The following is a 16,643-nucleotide window of genomic DNA, read 5'->3' as shown; positions in this document are numbered from 1 at the left end:
ATAAAATAAGCTAACACTTAACTAGTGCTCAAACTAAAGCTCAAAACTACATAAAGTGACAGCTAGACTGATTTACAGCATAAAAGTTAGTGATAAGAACTGTATCTGCCAACAAGGTTTTACTCAGAACAGATCCGTTGAGACAAATTGTGCTATGCAGAAGAATGCCAACTACAAAGTTTCTGTTGTGCTACTTGGATTACCAGTTTGATTGTTGAGGCTGCACAGGGCCTAGGCTTCCACAATACGGCATACTACCATAAATTAATACAGAATGTTGGGCAATACATGTGCAAATATATTTTCAAAGCCATTTGTTGCCATTCCCTGGCTTCACTTAAAGAGGTGGATGTGCACTGCAAGGGAGGCACAGTGGGAGTCCTAAGTAAATAAAATCAACCAAACTTGTCAGCTCTGACCATAGTCAACCAGGTATTTCTCCACCATTCTTCCAAAATTAATCAATATGGATAATACCAACAGACGTAGAAATTCAGTCTTACCATGACTACTACAGCTGTCAGCAGGAGGAACCTGCTGTCCAAGGAGAAAAAGGGAGACAGAATAAAGAAACAATGAGCAGCAGCAATCCTGGGTTAGGACAAGGCAGGCTTGAAGCCAGGGTTTCAGCACAGCAAGGCAATCCAGACTGTAGCAAGGAGCTTTAGCCAGTAAGGCACAGAATTTTATCGCATTCCTCCAACTGAGAAGGATCTGAGAGCAGCTACCTTACTATAAGCCCTATAATGAGGTGCATTATTAGAGTGCCTCGTGCAAACAACTGCAACATGGTTAGTTCCAGAAGTCATTTATTTAGCAGTTTGGTTATGTCAACTGAACTAAAGAAAGTACAAAAGTCAAAACAAATCTGGTGGCATCTCATATCTGCATGGCAACTACATGTTTTGGCTTGAGTGCTTGCAAGAAAAGAAAGAAAGAAAGAAACAAAAAACCATCAGGGATAGTTTCACAAAAGATAAGAAGGAACGAGTGAATCATCTAGTGAATCATCTCATCAACCAGAGTGAGAGACACCATGGTTCCTCTCCCTCATCCATCTCAGGATATTTGCATGCCCATGCCTTACCTCTGTAGGAAATTCGGAACATAAAAGTATATTGGATATATGAGATCACTATGGAGAAAGGAAATAAGAGAGACCAGTGATTTACTGGGGAAAAGTAAATAAAAAAAATCTAATCTACCGTCATTGACTCACTTGCTATAAAATAAAATCAAATTGGATCCAGCAGTTCCCTATGAGAAAAATATGCTTTTCAAGAGTTCTGAAGGACTATGGACATCTGTAGTCATGTAGAGATGGACTCAGAGGCTCAAGAAAGTCAAATGATTTCTACGCAGAAGATCAAGAAAATTAAATGATTTCCTCTAAGTCAGCAGGAAAGTGTGCAGAGGACCAGCTCTCTCATCTGCGCAGTCTAACCACATCATTGTTTTAATATAGTACATAAGGCAAAAGGAACATTGCCTATAAAATTTCCACTCAAAAGAGCCATCTAAGCATTTTTACTTATATGAAAATGCAGTGATTCCCAAAAGATTGAGGTCAATCCAGACATTCTCCCATCACTTGGGAAATTGTACTTCCAATAACCAAAAATAAGTTTTTCTATCGAATATTTAATACACAACATGAACTGTATGCTCAGCTTTTAATGGGAAAAAAAAAAAAAGTAATTCTTCTGCCATATTCTATATTCACTCCTGATCATTTTCTTCTTTTGCTGCTTCCCCCTTCCTTTCTAGCTTACAGCAGGGTGGGAACCAGGGAATCCAACTGTGTTACTGGCTATATGTTAATATTTAATCATTTTACATTAGATATAATGATCACTGACCTGTAAAGGTATTTTAAGTGTGATTAACCTTGTATACTCTAGTAGAAGATATAGGGGCTGATTTTTGTACTGACTAGTATGGAAGAAGAAGAAAAAAAAAAAGTGGGCATAAGTAACTACCATCCTGATTCTGTATCAAACACTACTTACAAACATATAACTATATTCTGTCCTACACAGTACATTATGTCAAACAGTGTAAAACTGCATCTATCTCAAGCACACTTATTAAAAACCAAACAAGATTTAAGCCAAAACTTCTGTCAAAACCAGACATAAAATGTAAAAACATGCTCTGCATTACACGGAGTAAATGAAACAGGCAAAATACTTGACATAGTCTTCATTTCTAAGTGCTGTGAACAAAAACATACTTTGTTGTAAAGAAGAGCTATAAAGCCCTACCATGGTATTTCAGCAATGCAAGGGGAGCAGAACCATACTGAGACATCAGAGACCTTACAGGCTCTGTCCTGCCCTGAGCTCTCAGCTGTTCTGGTACTGCCAAGCCAGACGTCATGTTACTCCATACCAAACACCATGCCAAGCTAGCACAACCCAGGTTTTAGGTAAAGGTCAGGAATATCTGGAGGTATTATAACAAGACTTTAATTGAACTAAATGCATAAATCATTATTTATTTATTTAAACTTCATTTGAAGTACAGAGTCAAGGACTGCCTGTGTCTCTTTTGTTATATAACACAAACAGGAAAAGATAAAGAACTAGGCATTTTTCTCTGGAGAAATTATATGGGAACAGTAGAAGAACCTTCACCTACACTAGACACATTAGGAGATGTTACAGTAGCCTTTTATCTATATATAAGGAGTAATAGGAATTCTAATTTCCTTTGGAATTTGAATTATTGCTTTTCTGTGTTTCTATTGCAGAGGACCCTAAAACCAAGAGAAAACATGATGGCACAAGATAACATTGGGAGTTTTCCAGTTTTAGTAACTCCTTTTAGCATGCAGAACTTCCAGAAGAGTTTGGTATTTGCCATGAGAAATAAGGGCAACTTAGTTACAGGAATAAAATGAAAAATAGTAGTTCAGTGAGCAATATTTCTCTCTCCTAAGTTATTCATTGCTCATGAGTATCCTTACCTGAACCATCCCTGTTCTAAGCAGGTGGAGTTCAGAGAAGCAAATACTTTATCATATAATCATAAACTGCTTCAATTACCATAGCTTTTGATAAGCAAATGGGTAGCTAATTAGATGTCCTCTGTTCCCACCTATTGCAACAGAAAGAGCTTTCTAGATGTAGAACTTTCTAGAGGTGCCTCTGACTCTGAAGGATATGGTTGACCCCGTGGCACCTCATTGCTGCCACCAGACTTACACCTTTTCCTCATTTGACATTCTTCCTTTTAGGTTGAATAACGAGTGGGCATCAATTCCATGCAACATTCGTTACACCCTGTTTGAGCAGAGCCATTATGCTTGTCCTTTAATAGTGTGGTGAGTTGTCACCCCAGGAACGCAGTCATGTAACAGTTTTCAGGTAAGCAACTCTTAATATATATTACTTTCTGATGCTGATCTATTCATTTATGAATGTATAGCTCTTAGTTCAACTAAAATACAGAAGATACATGATACATGTCAAAAATGTGAAAGCAGAATTTCAATGAGAAAAATCTTAAGATGTAACTCGATTTGATTTTTTTTTTCCTCCACAAATTTGCAATCTGAATGAATGCTTCATTTCCCATAAGCAATGCGAAAACATTGTTAAAGTGGTGACAGAACTGGTAGACAGATTAAATCATGCATACTCTATAGCAGGTAAAGATCAGATAAAGATTTTCAAATAGAAATGTTTTACCTCTTAAAATGGCCAATCCTTTGTGAAAAGCTACTTAGAAGTCAAATACATAATTATATATTAAACACTTCCAAGACAGAAAGTGTTTGTTATTTCACAAAGTTTCACATTTGTTTTTCCATTCCTTCCCTAATCCTTTTTGATTTAATCGATTTAGTTTGACTAAACTTAATTTGTTCTCTGCTGCATTTTATTTTCGGTTCCTACCCATACTATTCTAATTTCATTAATTCTTTAACTTTTCAAAATTAGTTTATCATATGGAAAAATGTGAAAAGAATGAAAAAGATAATGGTTTCAATTAAGTAAAAAAACATACAAAATCTCCTGCTTTTAAACAGTTCAAATAAAAAAAATAAAAAAAACCAAAAACTATAAAAACTTAATTGTTACTAATTAGTTTTTTTTTTTTTTTGGTAAGGACACTTCAAAATTCAGAAACAGAACTCAGTTAGCTTTACTGGAAACTCTTCATCTTCTGTGCATGTAGGAAGAACAGAGGAGTTGAAAAACATAAGGAAGTTTGCCTGAACTCAACCAGGATTGACAATTAAAAAACCTCTAGTGTGTTGTCACTCATGATAGATTATTCCAGAAACTCCATTTTTGTGTAAGTTGGAGAGGGGAGTAAGGGTGGTAGAAAAATTTAAATGCATATGGCAAACAGCCTCCAAAATAAATCCATATAAAACCAAACATTTTAGTTTTCTTTTTATGAGATTTTTACCCTCCTTTAGATTTCTAATTTCCTCATAATTGCTTAGTATTTTTAGTTAGTCTTTAGTTAGTTAGTCTTTAGTTAGTCTTTCTCAATCACATGATATTTCCTTTTTTTTTTTTTGCCAAAGTATATCCAAGTAAAATGGAGAAAAGCAAATAGATAAACAATATTTTTAAAATGTATTTACAAGAATTAACTTGAAAATAATTTTTGTACCCCTTTTATGTAGACAGCCAACCACTTAAAATTTACTAACAAAAAATGGTAATTATGAGCAGATTTAAATATCACTTGCAAAAATGGATAAATATTCATTTGTATAAGTTTCTAACACATGGGTCTATGGCAAGGAAGAGAAACAATGAATTGAAAAAAAGAAGCTGTAGAGCTCTACGCAGTATCTCCTTTTCTTTTACAGAAGTTACACGTTTTTTTTTCATGGCTGTACAAAGCTTGGTAGCAGGCAGTGGGTTGACAGGGAGGCTTGGTGAAGACTTAATCTGGGAGAACCTATTTTTCCCTTTGAGGGAATTGACAGTCCCAGGAGAACAGTTAAGGGAGGACAAAGAATACAGATGCACTGAAGTATGCTAAGGTCGAAGGCTTAGCCCTCTTACATATGATTTTCATTGAAAGGAGAATGCTCATCTGTAACAAAGGCTGTAACTTCAATTAACTGGGAATGAAAGTGCTTATTAGATCAACAACATATTTCAAGGAATAAATTTGATAAAAGCTAGGCAAGGCGATACAGATATTTATTCTCTAAACCAAAATTGACATTAAACATCAGGTAAAGTTTCTGCCTGTTTAAACTAAGCCTTATTCACAGACTTTAGTGGTCCTTTCAAAAGAAAAATAGTTAGATGAGCAGCAGAGCATCTATTCACCTACTGCATGACAAGATTCCTGTTCTAAATTTGCAAGTAACATGCTTCATCCACTTTAGGTGTCAAATTTTGAAAAAGTCTGGAAAGTGTTTCACAAGCTTTTTCCTACAGATTTTGTTATTGCCTATATTTTTCAAAGGACAGGTCATACTTGAATTTCTACTATAGTATTCACAAGAACATTGGAAGAACAGACAGATAAATAGAAATTCAATTGACGGCGGCTGGAAAGTTTTCAAGTTGTTCAAAAGTTGTTTTTTTGCATACGTCTCTAGAATTGGAATAAGCAGTAATTAAAATGTCCCATTAGATAGTAACTAGGAATGAGAATTAGAATGAGTGAGGGACTCGGACAGCAAGATTAAAAGACTACATTAAATAGATGCTTATCTAATGAGTATGGTGTCTGTCTCCCATGAGTGTGATGAGTTTCTTCAGAAAACTGAATGATAATTATATGATCAGAAATTATATTATAATGCACACCTACGGAGTAGCCAAATTAAAATATGGTAGTTCTGGTCTTTAACTTGAACACCTGTCTTTTTCAGCATCAATAATTTCTGTGTTTAAGCATAATTATTGCATTAGCTCATGTGCTGAAGAACAAGAAAGGACTGACAGGTGTTCTCTATACAAGATGTGTTAAAAGTCATAACGCTGCAGAAGAGTGGGAGGTATTGTCCTGTTCCAAAAACAATAATTACAAAAGATTTTATTTTATTGTTATTTATTTTTTTAACCTGGAACTCTTATTGCCTCCACAAAAGAGTTTGGTTGCAAAACTCCTCCCTCCTACCCTACTCACTTCTTGGTATTGCTACATAGTCAAATTCCACATAAAAACAGCTGCCATGCTTTTTAATCTCCCAAAAACCCTTCTGTTGAGCCTTAATGAAGGTGCTGCCTCCTTCAGTAGAGGGGCATGTGCTGATATTGACCAATATACATTCCCTGGGATGTTCTAGTTGTAGCCCACTCTTCACAATATACAGATTAGGTGAGTTCTAGAATTTAACTTGAGATGGTAAAGAAAGATGAACAGTGAAACATTTATACTGTAGATGTCCCCATTTTGAGTCAGTGTAAAGGGGCTTATCTATCTATCTATTTATTTATTTATTTTTAAGGAAACAGAATCAAAATACATTTAGGGAGCAATTCCTATAACATTTTAGAAGTCTACTTTCAAATGAGATGAACCACACCCTGAATGTGGTTATTCCTTTCTTCTCTAACAGAAAGTACAGATGGAGACAGTAAAAATACAAAGTTAGAAAGAATGAACCTCACTTGGAAAAAACATGATATCATATGTAGTATAGCTAGTTATTCCATGCATGGGACATCATACTATGCGTTCAAAGAAAATCATACCTTGATCATGTAGATACAACATTTGCAGTTTCTTGTTTTTCTTGTTTTTCCCTTTCCTTTCCTTTCCTTTCCTTTCCTTTCCTTTCCTTTCCTTTCCTTTCCTTTCCTTTCCTTTCCTTTCCTTTCCTTTCCTTTCCTTTCCTTTCCTTTCCTTTCCTTTCCTTTCCTTTCCTTTCCTTTCCTTTCCTTTCCTTTCCTTTCCTTTCCTTTCCTTTCCTTTCCTTTCCTTTCCTTTCCTTTCCTTTCCTTTCCTTTCCTTTCCTTTCCTTTTGAATCTTAGTCTTCTTTTCTTTGATATGTGTACTTTTTAGCCCAATGCCAGTGCTCTGCCTGTCACAATGGTGTTCAGCCTATGGCTAGGCTTTAAGTATAAGCAATATTATTTCTGTTTATTTTTATTTTTATATTTTTCTTCCAAGAAATATCATTTAAAAAAAAAAAAAGAACATTAACTTGGGTGCCTGCATATAACTCATCTTCCTTAATAAAAAGATAATTATTCTAAAGTAAGTTTTGGAAGTGAACTACGGTTGTATATTATGAGTTTTGAGGAAACTGCAGTTTATCATAATGCTCTATTGTGTAGTGCCTTATGTGAACATTTTTGAATTTTGAGTTAAAATTGACAAAGATTAATATAGACAGATAAAGCCCAATGAGTACTGAGATAAGAAAACTATATAAAGTCTTCAAATGGAAAACTCAGTAGAATATATTAAGGCTAAGGTTCTGAAAAAAGAAGGGAAGAGTGTTTTTCTATTACAAATAAAGGAACAAAAAATGCATAAGTACATTGCATATCTGATATCTTAAAGGCAATGTCATTCCTTGAACAGTTTTTTTGAAGAAAAGAACAATCAAGTCAATCTTGCAAAATGAGAAAATGTCTTGGATAAGTTTCTGCTTTCACTACAGGCCTACTACAGTGCACTGCAATCTCCATCTTTGTAGTCCTGTATGGAACAAAGCATTTGACATGTCCATGTTCTGTGGACCCCAAAATCCCTTTGACTTGGATGGCGTGCTAATTGCTGCAAGATCAGTTGAAGAAAAAAAAAATGAGTTGACTATAGCGTAGCAGTGTAATAATAAGACATTCTAACTGAGATGTGGGACATATTTTTCATACTACAATTCAAAGTGACCAATTTCCTTAGCAACACTGCAGCTTTTGAAAAACACTACTCTTTGAGAATGTGCTTCTCACAGTCTTTTAGAGGCAAGTGTTCCTGACGAGTCTAATTTGTCAGTGTGTGGGGTCAGGCAGTGCTGCAGAGAGAGAACTCTGTGGTGCCACAGTGAGCAACAGCTATGTGGAACCATAAATATTGGGGGATATGCTCCTGCAACATCTAACATCACTAAACTTGTATTTCTAAGTGTTTGATTTCCTTTGTAGTGGTTCCACTACCCACCCCTTTTAAGGACAAACTAGATGGGATGCACAACTTATATCATCCATGCCCTTTTGATTTAAAGCACATTCTTCCAGTACTTGAACCTAACAAGTCTAACCCATGCAACTCTCCTTTAGCCTGCAGAATTTATTTGCCACTGTTGCATTTTTCTGACCCTTATCTGAGACCAATTTCCATTCTTGCATTTTTTATTTTTTTAGTTTTTTATTTTTTTGGAGGGGGGGGAGGAGTGGTGGGGGTAATAAAACACAAGGGTTTTCCCATATAGCTTCAGAATCCCCTCCCTTCTCTCTACCAAAATATGCCAGCTGAACTAACTTTATCATCATTTTCTCACCTTGCTTCATAGCAGATACATTTTCACAGCTTCCAAAAGCCTGTAAAGATAAAGGAAAATTTATATGTTCTCTGTTTATCACTATCATTCTTGGCAATTAGCTAATATTGATAGTATTGTTAATGTGAACTTCAAAACAAAACTAAAAAACAACAAAAAAACTTTAACCACATTTTCAGTCTGGACAACTTGATTGATATTAGATTAAGAAAAGGCAGATATGTTAAAATAAGTTATGCTGGATAGCTTTTACCTTTCCAAAATTGCTACAGAGTCCACCTAACTTGAATTTCAACTGCTTGAACCCTAAGGTCACCCAGAACATAGAAAGGAAAGGAAAGAAACTCAGAACCTGGATGCCATATAGTTGCAGGATAAGATAATGCCCATGAGTGGAAGAACTGATTGGAACCTCATTTGTGTCTACACTAGCCAATACCAGTTTCATTTACTCTTAAAATGGGCCTTGATTGTCAGTGAATATTAACAGTTACATGCGATATATTTACAACTTTTTAAAATAGAACTTTCTGGTTAAATGCCAAATAAATCTTGATATATTTGTAGTATGTGGACTTTAATCCCCCTAAACATCATCTCAATAAATATTTTAGTCTGTACAACCTGGCACCTTAAAGTAATTAGGATTCTTCATCCATTGCTTATCAGGTGTTTCTGGATATTCACTAAGACTTAATAATTGTCCTTCCCCACTATCACATTATTAGGAAACATTATTATAAATTTCATCAAATAGATTATCAAATAGATAAGTAGCAATAGGACAATAGGGAATAAGTAGCAATAGGACAATAGGGAATGGCCTCAAGTTGCAACAGGGGAGGTTCAGGTTGGACAGTTTAGGTGGAGTCACCATCAGGAGGTTCAGGTGGAGTCACCATCCCTGGGAATGTTTAAGGAAAGCTTGGATGTGATACTTAGGGTCATGGTTTAGTGGGTAATGGTGGTGGTAGGAGGACAGTTCGACCAGATGATCTTGGAGGTCTTTTCCAGCCTTAATGATTCTATGATTCTATGACCTCTGCAAGTTTTTACCCCACACAGATTGTATTGTTTTGTTGATTTTTGTTGTTGTTAGAAACTTTGGTTTAAATGTCCAACAGCAGCTTCTCTATATTGCTGTTCTGTGGAAGATGAGCCAAATAAAATAGCATTCAGTAATGAAAATTGTAACTAGGTCTTTTGTATCATCTTCATAGATCACTGTGGTTCACTGAATCTTGCAACGGAACAGAGGAGACTCAAAATCTGTCACTAATTCAACCAACCTGTCTTCAGGAAAGATGAAGACCTCTGCATTTCAGTCATGTAAACGTTTGAGAACTTCCTAGAAGACTGTTGGCTGAATACTGCTTTTGACAAAAAGCAGTGCACATTGAAACCAAAAATATGTATGCCATTACAGAAGTATTCACAACTTAAGGGAAAGTTTTCCCCACAGAACACATTCTTGACCCTCTAGAAACTACATTATTGCTGTAGGTGCATGTTCCATTTTAACTTTACCTTTTCAAGAACAGTGACTACTGATACTATGAAGCTTTGGCTTAGTCCACTTTTAAGTGGAAAAATTCTATTCTGAAGTTTCCCTTCATCCTTTTTTTTTCCTTTCTTCTATCAAGGATCTGGCTGACCTCTCCATCTTAAAGAGTGATACCTTTCAGAAGGCCTCTGCTCTCTGGCTGAAAATAACTATACAAAGAGAAGTGTCATTGCATGCTTGCTGATGCACAGTGAAGCATGCAAGGATGGATGAACTAAAAGTAATGCTATTATATCTACTTATGAACTACACAATAGCAGATGTAATTATTGAAAATTGTACTTTTGTGTAATATAGCACACCACTAAATCTTATAGAAAGATAGGACTTTTTAGGTCAAGTCTTAAAGCATCAATTCTCTGGAAGCCTTGTTGGTCAGAGCTCAGAGGGAGCTCATGTATTCCCAAAATATTCCACCAAATATCCTAGCAAACACTGAACTATAACCTCAGTTACAGAATTTTGTTTGTTTAGTGGTCAGTGAACCCTGAAAATGTTTGAAATTCAGGCTAGTGTGTACTGGGTACAATCTACAATTTAAAGGCTGCAAGTCACATAACAGTCACATAAATATACAAAGACACACATGATCCATAAATAGTAAGGACATTTCTATGAGTTAGCTAGTTTTGTCCCCTCCCTTATGTCTCCTGGATATGGAAATTGCACTTTTTAATATGTAAAGCTTGTTTCCTTTGCAAATGAGCATATAGTCTCCAGGAATCTCCCTTCCTATAATATGATACACTCAGCTCACAAAGATCTAGAGTGATCACTTGAGTGAATTAACTTCTGGTTATTATAGTGAAAAAAAATGAGAGTCGATAGATGGAAGGGACAATCATAAAAGTGGATTAATTTTATGGACAGAGCTGACTAGCTGACTTTAGGAAGGATTAAACTTTAAAGTTTTACATGCAGCATTTGACCAGTCCTTAATTTGACAGCACAATCCAACCTATCTGCAATAATTCTGCCTTACCTGCAATGTCAGCGGTGTGCACCTAAACTGAATGCAGCTCTATAACTTCCTAGAACTGAAACATATGTTCTGACAAATAAATGATGAGAACACCCGTTATTAAGATTATATATTGGGGGAAATATATATACATATACACATACAAATTTCCATTAAGTGTTATGGAAACCAAAAATCTTCACGAGTCAGACATCCAAACAACCAAGCATGTACGAAGTTGTTCAGTCTTTGTCTAGACTGTTATATTTTTTCATTTGTTAGTCATGTCAGGACAATAAGAATAGCCAGTGGAAGAACCACTAAGTTACCACCAGAGAGTGAGTTTGGGTTGTTCCCAAGTGTACAGCTCAGATACAAAGAGGATTTGGGCTAAGAATTCTCTGTAAGGAGACAATTTAACATTGAGTCTTACAGACAAAGTATGTTTATCTAACCATAGTATTCAGAAAATTTACTATATCCAGGACTTAGACTGGATTTATTCATGCTACCACTCCTTTTACAAATACCTCTCCATATGTAAGCAAGCATCTTCTCCATTTATAGAGTTATATTTTTAAATAAATTAGTCAAGAAATGTTCAAGAGTGTTTAATATACAGACCAAAATCACATTTTTAATAAAAGCAGATAGAAGTTTGTTTCAATGATAGTCAAAAGAGCTTTTAAGTTACTCATACGTGTATGAAAATCTCCTCTAAAATGTACAATTAAAATCTGGCGTTTTGTATCAGTATCAGACTAAAAAATATTCAGGGCTCACTCACTGCCTGGCATAAAGAGTGATTGTTAGTAAAAATGGGTAAAATGGTAAAAGCATTTGTTAGTTTACACACACAAGGGGTGCCTCCTGTAACTTACAACTGCTGGGGGCTGGTATTCTCTAACCCAGAGAATAAGAATTCAATGTCATTAAAAAAAACAAAATCTCTTTTGCAATGTATTTCATTCATCACAGAAACTTAAAAGAAATATCAAACTGTACATGTCTGGCTGCAGTTCTAAAGGTCTTTCATATTGCTTTGTACTTCAGGACTTACTGCAAGAGCTTGTTTCCCTTCAGCTGAGACTCTCAGGTAATTTTAAGGAATGAGGCCCTATCCCACTTTAGGTCCAAGAAGGGGAGCAATAGAAGATAATCCTAGAAATATGTAGGGTATCTAGTTACTGTTCTTTTGTCTCATTATAAATTTTTTCTCACTAGATAAATGGCTGTTGTAGTCCTCTAAATGCTGGTGTAGTCATACGTTAACAAAATTACAAAGCTATGCAGGCATTAGCTAATGCAAGGCCAAACTGCTGCTGAAGATATTACCCATGACTGAAACTTTTTTGGTGTTGGCATTACTTAACATTCCAGTCCTCCTTTTTAAATTCAGTTATTCTTCATTTATGGTACTGTGACAATTTGAACCCTATGTACAAGGAAATAAAACTTTTCTTTTCAGAGGCTGACTACTTTGATTGTGATCTAATTTGAGAGATATGAGGTCAGTACAATTCCAGCAAACAACTGATATCTGAATTAGGCCCTAAAGGAAAAAGATTAAATCAACTTTTAAACTTAGCTGCCTAAAATAGGTTCCTAAACAGATTAACATAAATTCATATTTTTATATTTATAGAGCTGAACTTTTTGTTCTGTTATCAGGCTTGAAGAAACTGGTCAGACCAACAGAAAGGATAAATGGTGCTGACTAAAGACAAAAAGTGACAGCAGGCAAGGAAATATTTGCTATAGCTACCCAAACTTAAAGTAAATTTCATCATGTTATAGAGAAAGATGGAAGTGGAAAGATAAAGATCTAAATGGCATTCAGGAAAGCCATTTCATCGTTTTGCTCTTTGCAATGCTTTCAGACCATTTAAGACTGAATCCACTATCAATGTAAATTCCTTTTGACTACAATGCTGCAATACCAAAAAGTCAGTTTTTAAATTATTTGCTCCATAAATCACTGCAGGACTAGTATTTATTATACTAAATGAACTGAACATGTCCAATATTTTTATCCATTTTGAATAAGGCAGATGTTGACAGGATTGAGGGCACAAAACCATTTAAGTGAATTACTTTTCAAGGATACTCAGTTTATTTCATCAGTTCGTTGGACATTAACCTTGGTTTCTAAGTTTAAGCTCCTTTATACCCTTTCACAGATATGTTAGAATTAGATAATTTCTGCTTTGGATCTGAAGGTTAACAGATTAATGACAGTGGATGTATTCATGATTGTAAGCTACAACCTTACCAGACCTCAGACGCATCAGAAATAGGAAACAGAATGTGAAGGTCCACAGCTTGCCATGCCCTAGGACTCTGTCCGGTAGTCCTTTGCTTTCTGGCCTGGACTGAAGTGCAATTGTACTAGGGAACTACCTTCATGTTAGTAAACTAGGTTAAATAACACAAAGGAAAACACGGTTCACTATATCTTCTAACTTGAGCTATGCATTCCTTTTATGGAAGGATTTTATGCTTCCTATACCACCACTGATAATATGCATAAAGCCAACCTGGTATTATCCTAGATAGGTGGAATTTTCTCTAGCTTGTTTTTCAACCATATCTGCAACCCACAGGTGCAGATACACGAAGTCATCTAGGCTAGTAAATAGTTCTGACCTTACATCAGCCTATTCTGAACCTTGATTTTATAGCAAAGCTGCTGTACCAAAAAGAACGAAGAGAAGATTGGTTCTCGGATTGGGTAATTTGTTTTATTCTTTTTAAAATGTTCTTACCTGTTTACTTCTTTTTACCTTGGCAATAACAACATTGACATGATGCACTACTATGTGAAAATGATATTTTTCACACTAAATCATACTTGCACTCCTCTGGGTCTCCCATTTTAGCTAGTACTTTATCAGGTCTTACAGCTATTGGATTTCTTTGTTTTCTTTCTGCGTAAGTGAATTTTATTACTTTGGAAGGGTGCTATGTTGACAGCCCAAGAGAATTGAGTCCTCTGTTCATCCACAGAGCAATTTATTTTAAACTTCAGTTAGAGGTTGAAAACAGTGTTAACACTTGCCCACTATTTTTATGAACATTAGGACTACCTAGCATAAGAACACTACTGGTTTTGCACGGCTTGCAAAGAAGTCACCCATAATAGCATTTTCAATCATTAGAAGTTATACTGCATTTTAAACAGAATCCCCCTTCCTTACCATTCATCTTCCACAAAGGGATGGAGATCAAAAATGGATGGCACCACTTTGAACGTTTGCACCCACAACTGTCTGGGTTCATGCACCTATTATACCCTTTTCTCTTGTTTCAGCATTTCCCTTAGACTTCTTGCCATTATGAGAAGTTGTTTAACCCAGTTTTCCTTCTGCAAGTTTACCAGGAGCTTGGCTCAGCCCACAGGACCACTTCAGCCCCAGCCTCCCAAGAAAAAAGGGTACAGTACAAAAAGCCATTTCACTGAAGTGCCACTGGAAAGTAGTCAGCATAATCTGAAGCTGCTTCAGCTAATATCCATAATAGCTAGTTAACTTATTTTGCTGGTTCATATCTATTTTCATAAAGCCAATTTCCTCTTTATAGCACAATACTCACTTATTTCAGTGAATTTTGTTCAGAGCAAACTGACCTGAGGAGAGTTACAAGCTTGGTCACAAACGGTCTGTGTTGACTCTAATACCTTAAGTTATACACAAATAGCTTAAGCTTTCCTGAAATGACAGTCTTTCTGAAAAGTAAAACATCTAGACCCCTGTAAAACTGTTCTAAAAGGGTTACTTAATTTTAAGCATCTATAAGGAAAATTGTTTATGTCATATTTCACCACTGATTTTTAAATCTGTCTTGTGTTTTCACGGGTTTGGTTAGACAGTCCCCCATTTTGCCCCTCTTCTCCTGCTCACCACATAGACATTACTTTTATAATGCTGCTGTTCCATGGCCAAAATGTTACCAAGTCTTAAATTCATAGGTTCATTTTGGAGAAAACATTTCATGCATCAGAGCTTCCTTACTTTTATTCAAAGATGGACTAAATCACAGTACTTTCACAGTCGGCACAGCACCATGACTTTTGCTCCAATTCTTAACCACTGAATATTATCAGGCACCAGAAATCTAGACACCTCAGTACAACAGACCAAGGTTAGAATTTGAGAGAAAAATGTGAATGTAGTGTAAAAATCTGCACAAATTCATAATCAGTTTATATTTCCAAATAGAAATATCCTCACAGCTTAACCACAACTTTGTAAAACAACGTTGCACAGAAAATTGCATGTCAGGATGATAAATTTGTCAATTTGTAAAGCTGCTTATTGTCATGGGTATGACACCAACAATAAAATAAGAAAAACTTCATCCTGGATAAAAAAGATGTATCACACCTAATCTTCATTTACTTTTGCATGTGACTAGCTGCATTTATTCCTACTGGCCTCTTGACCAAAAAGGAAGAAAAAGAAATACAAGCATAATTTCCTGCACAAAGTTGCCTGTCTTTACAATAGGCATACCAATGTTACTTTCAGAGCAAAGACTGTATTTATCAGTATACAACTAATATTCTAAACATTAGCCCTAGCCATCTGCAATGTCAAATGGTGACCATAACAACCCATCATCAGGAAATCTCAATCTTTGGCTAAGTAAATGAAATGTGATTGGGGTAACTGCTTTTACTGATACTGGAAAAAAGTTGCTGAGTGGTGAATGGAATGATTTCTTAAAAAGTACTGTGAAATTCCCTGCAGCTGGATCTGCAAACTAGACTGACAACAGGTCTCGAGGAAAAGAATGGTTTGATCCTGATGCATTGCTGCATTTTCTAGTTCCACGTTCCCCATTTCAGACATGGGTTTACAAACTGCAGGTTTAGAACAAATTTGCAAGTGACATTTTTCTTTTAGTCTTTCCATTTGGGAAAACTCCAGTTAGAACCCTAAGGTAATCTCACATTTACATTCAATTTCCACTGTATGTTGAAGCATTTATCAAAAGCAATCTATTACAGGTCAATTATAGTGTAAATTTTCCATGTGAAATACAGCATAATAAATCAATTTTGCATGGACTGAGAGGATGTGCCTTCAGGAGCTTAGTGGATTCTGCACCAATGACTCTGGTGCATACATTATGATTTTGCTTGCTAAAAAAAAGTATGAAAGGAAAGATTAATGGTCATAATATAAATGGAAATGCATAACTGATAAAATTACATAATGACTTCAATGCATGGAAAGACCGACTTTTAGGGTGCCAGAAGCCAGTTCGTTCCACTTTATTTACTGGCTCAGAAAGAGATACCAAAGAACTGTAACTCAGGGAGAAAACCTTTCTTCTTTACTTATATGAAAACTAGCATCACCAATATCAACTGTCCGAACATTTGCAACTTCTTTCTTTTGGTTGAACTCCCCCAAACCTTACACCAATTCTTTCAAAACATTACTAATCCTCTTTCAGATTCAAATCTTAAATTTCAGACACATTGTTCCTTTTTGATCCATCACTATTCAAAATACAGTATTTGTACTTTTTTCTCCTCCTATTTGCACAATGCTTGGTGTTCAAATAGAAATTATTCCAAAGCCATTAAACTCTGCTTAAACAACCAGCTCCGACAAACCCAACGGTTACATTTTCATTAGGAATCAGTTGAGAGGTATGATGCATACAGTGGACATGT

General features: G+C 35.6%; 1 protein-coding gene across 15 annotated transcripts in view; it reads left to right on the top strand.

Moving 5' to 3' along the window:
* The first annotated feature begins 1,087 nt into the window (after positions 1-1,087).
* Positions 1,088-16,643, top strand: part of LOC308196095 (uncharacterized protein) — a 434,993-nt gene continuing 419,437 nt past the window's right edge. For 14 of the 15 annotated variants that reach the window (XR_013952069.1, XR_013952070.1, XR_013952071.1 and 11 more), the window contains exon 1: positions 1,088-3,368. The gene's annotated coding sequence lies outside the window, so the exon portion shown is untranslated. The remainder of the gene's footprint in view (positions 3,369-16,643) is intronic. The other variant, XR_013952082.1, reaches the window with a different exon arrangement.

Source organism: Anser brachyrhynchus (genome assembly GCF_964034855.1).
Source record: "Anser brachyrhynchus genome assembly, chromosome: 5".
NCBI lineage: Eukaryota > Metazoa > Chordata > Aves > Anseriformes > Anatidae > Anser > Anser brachyrhynchus.
This window is presented reverse-complemented; position numbering and strand designations above follow the sequence as displayed.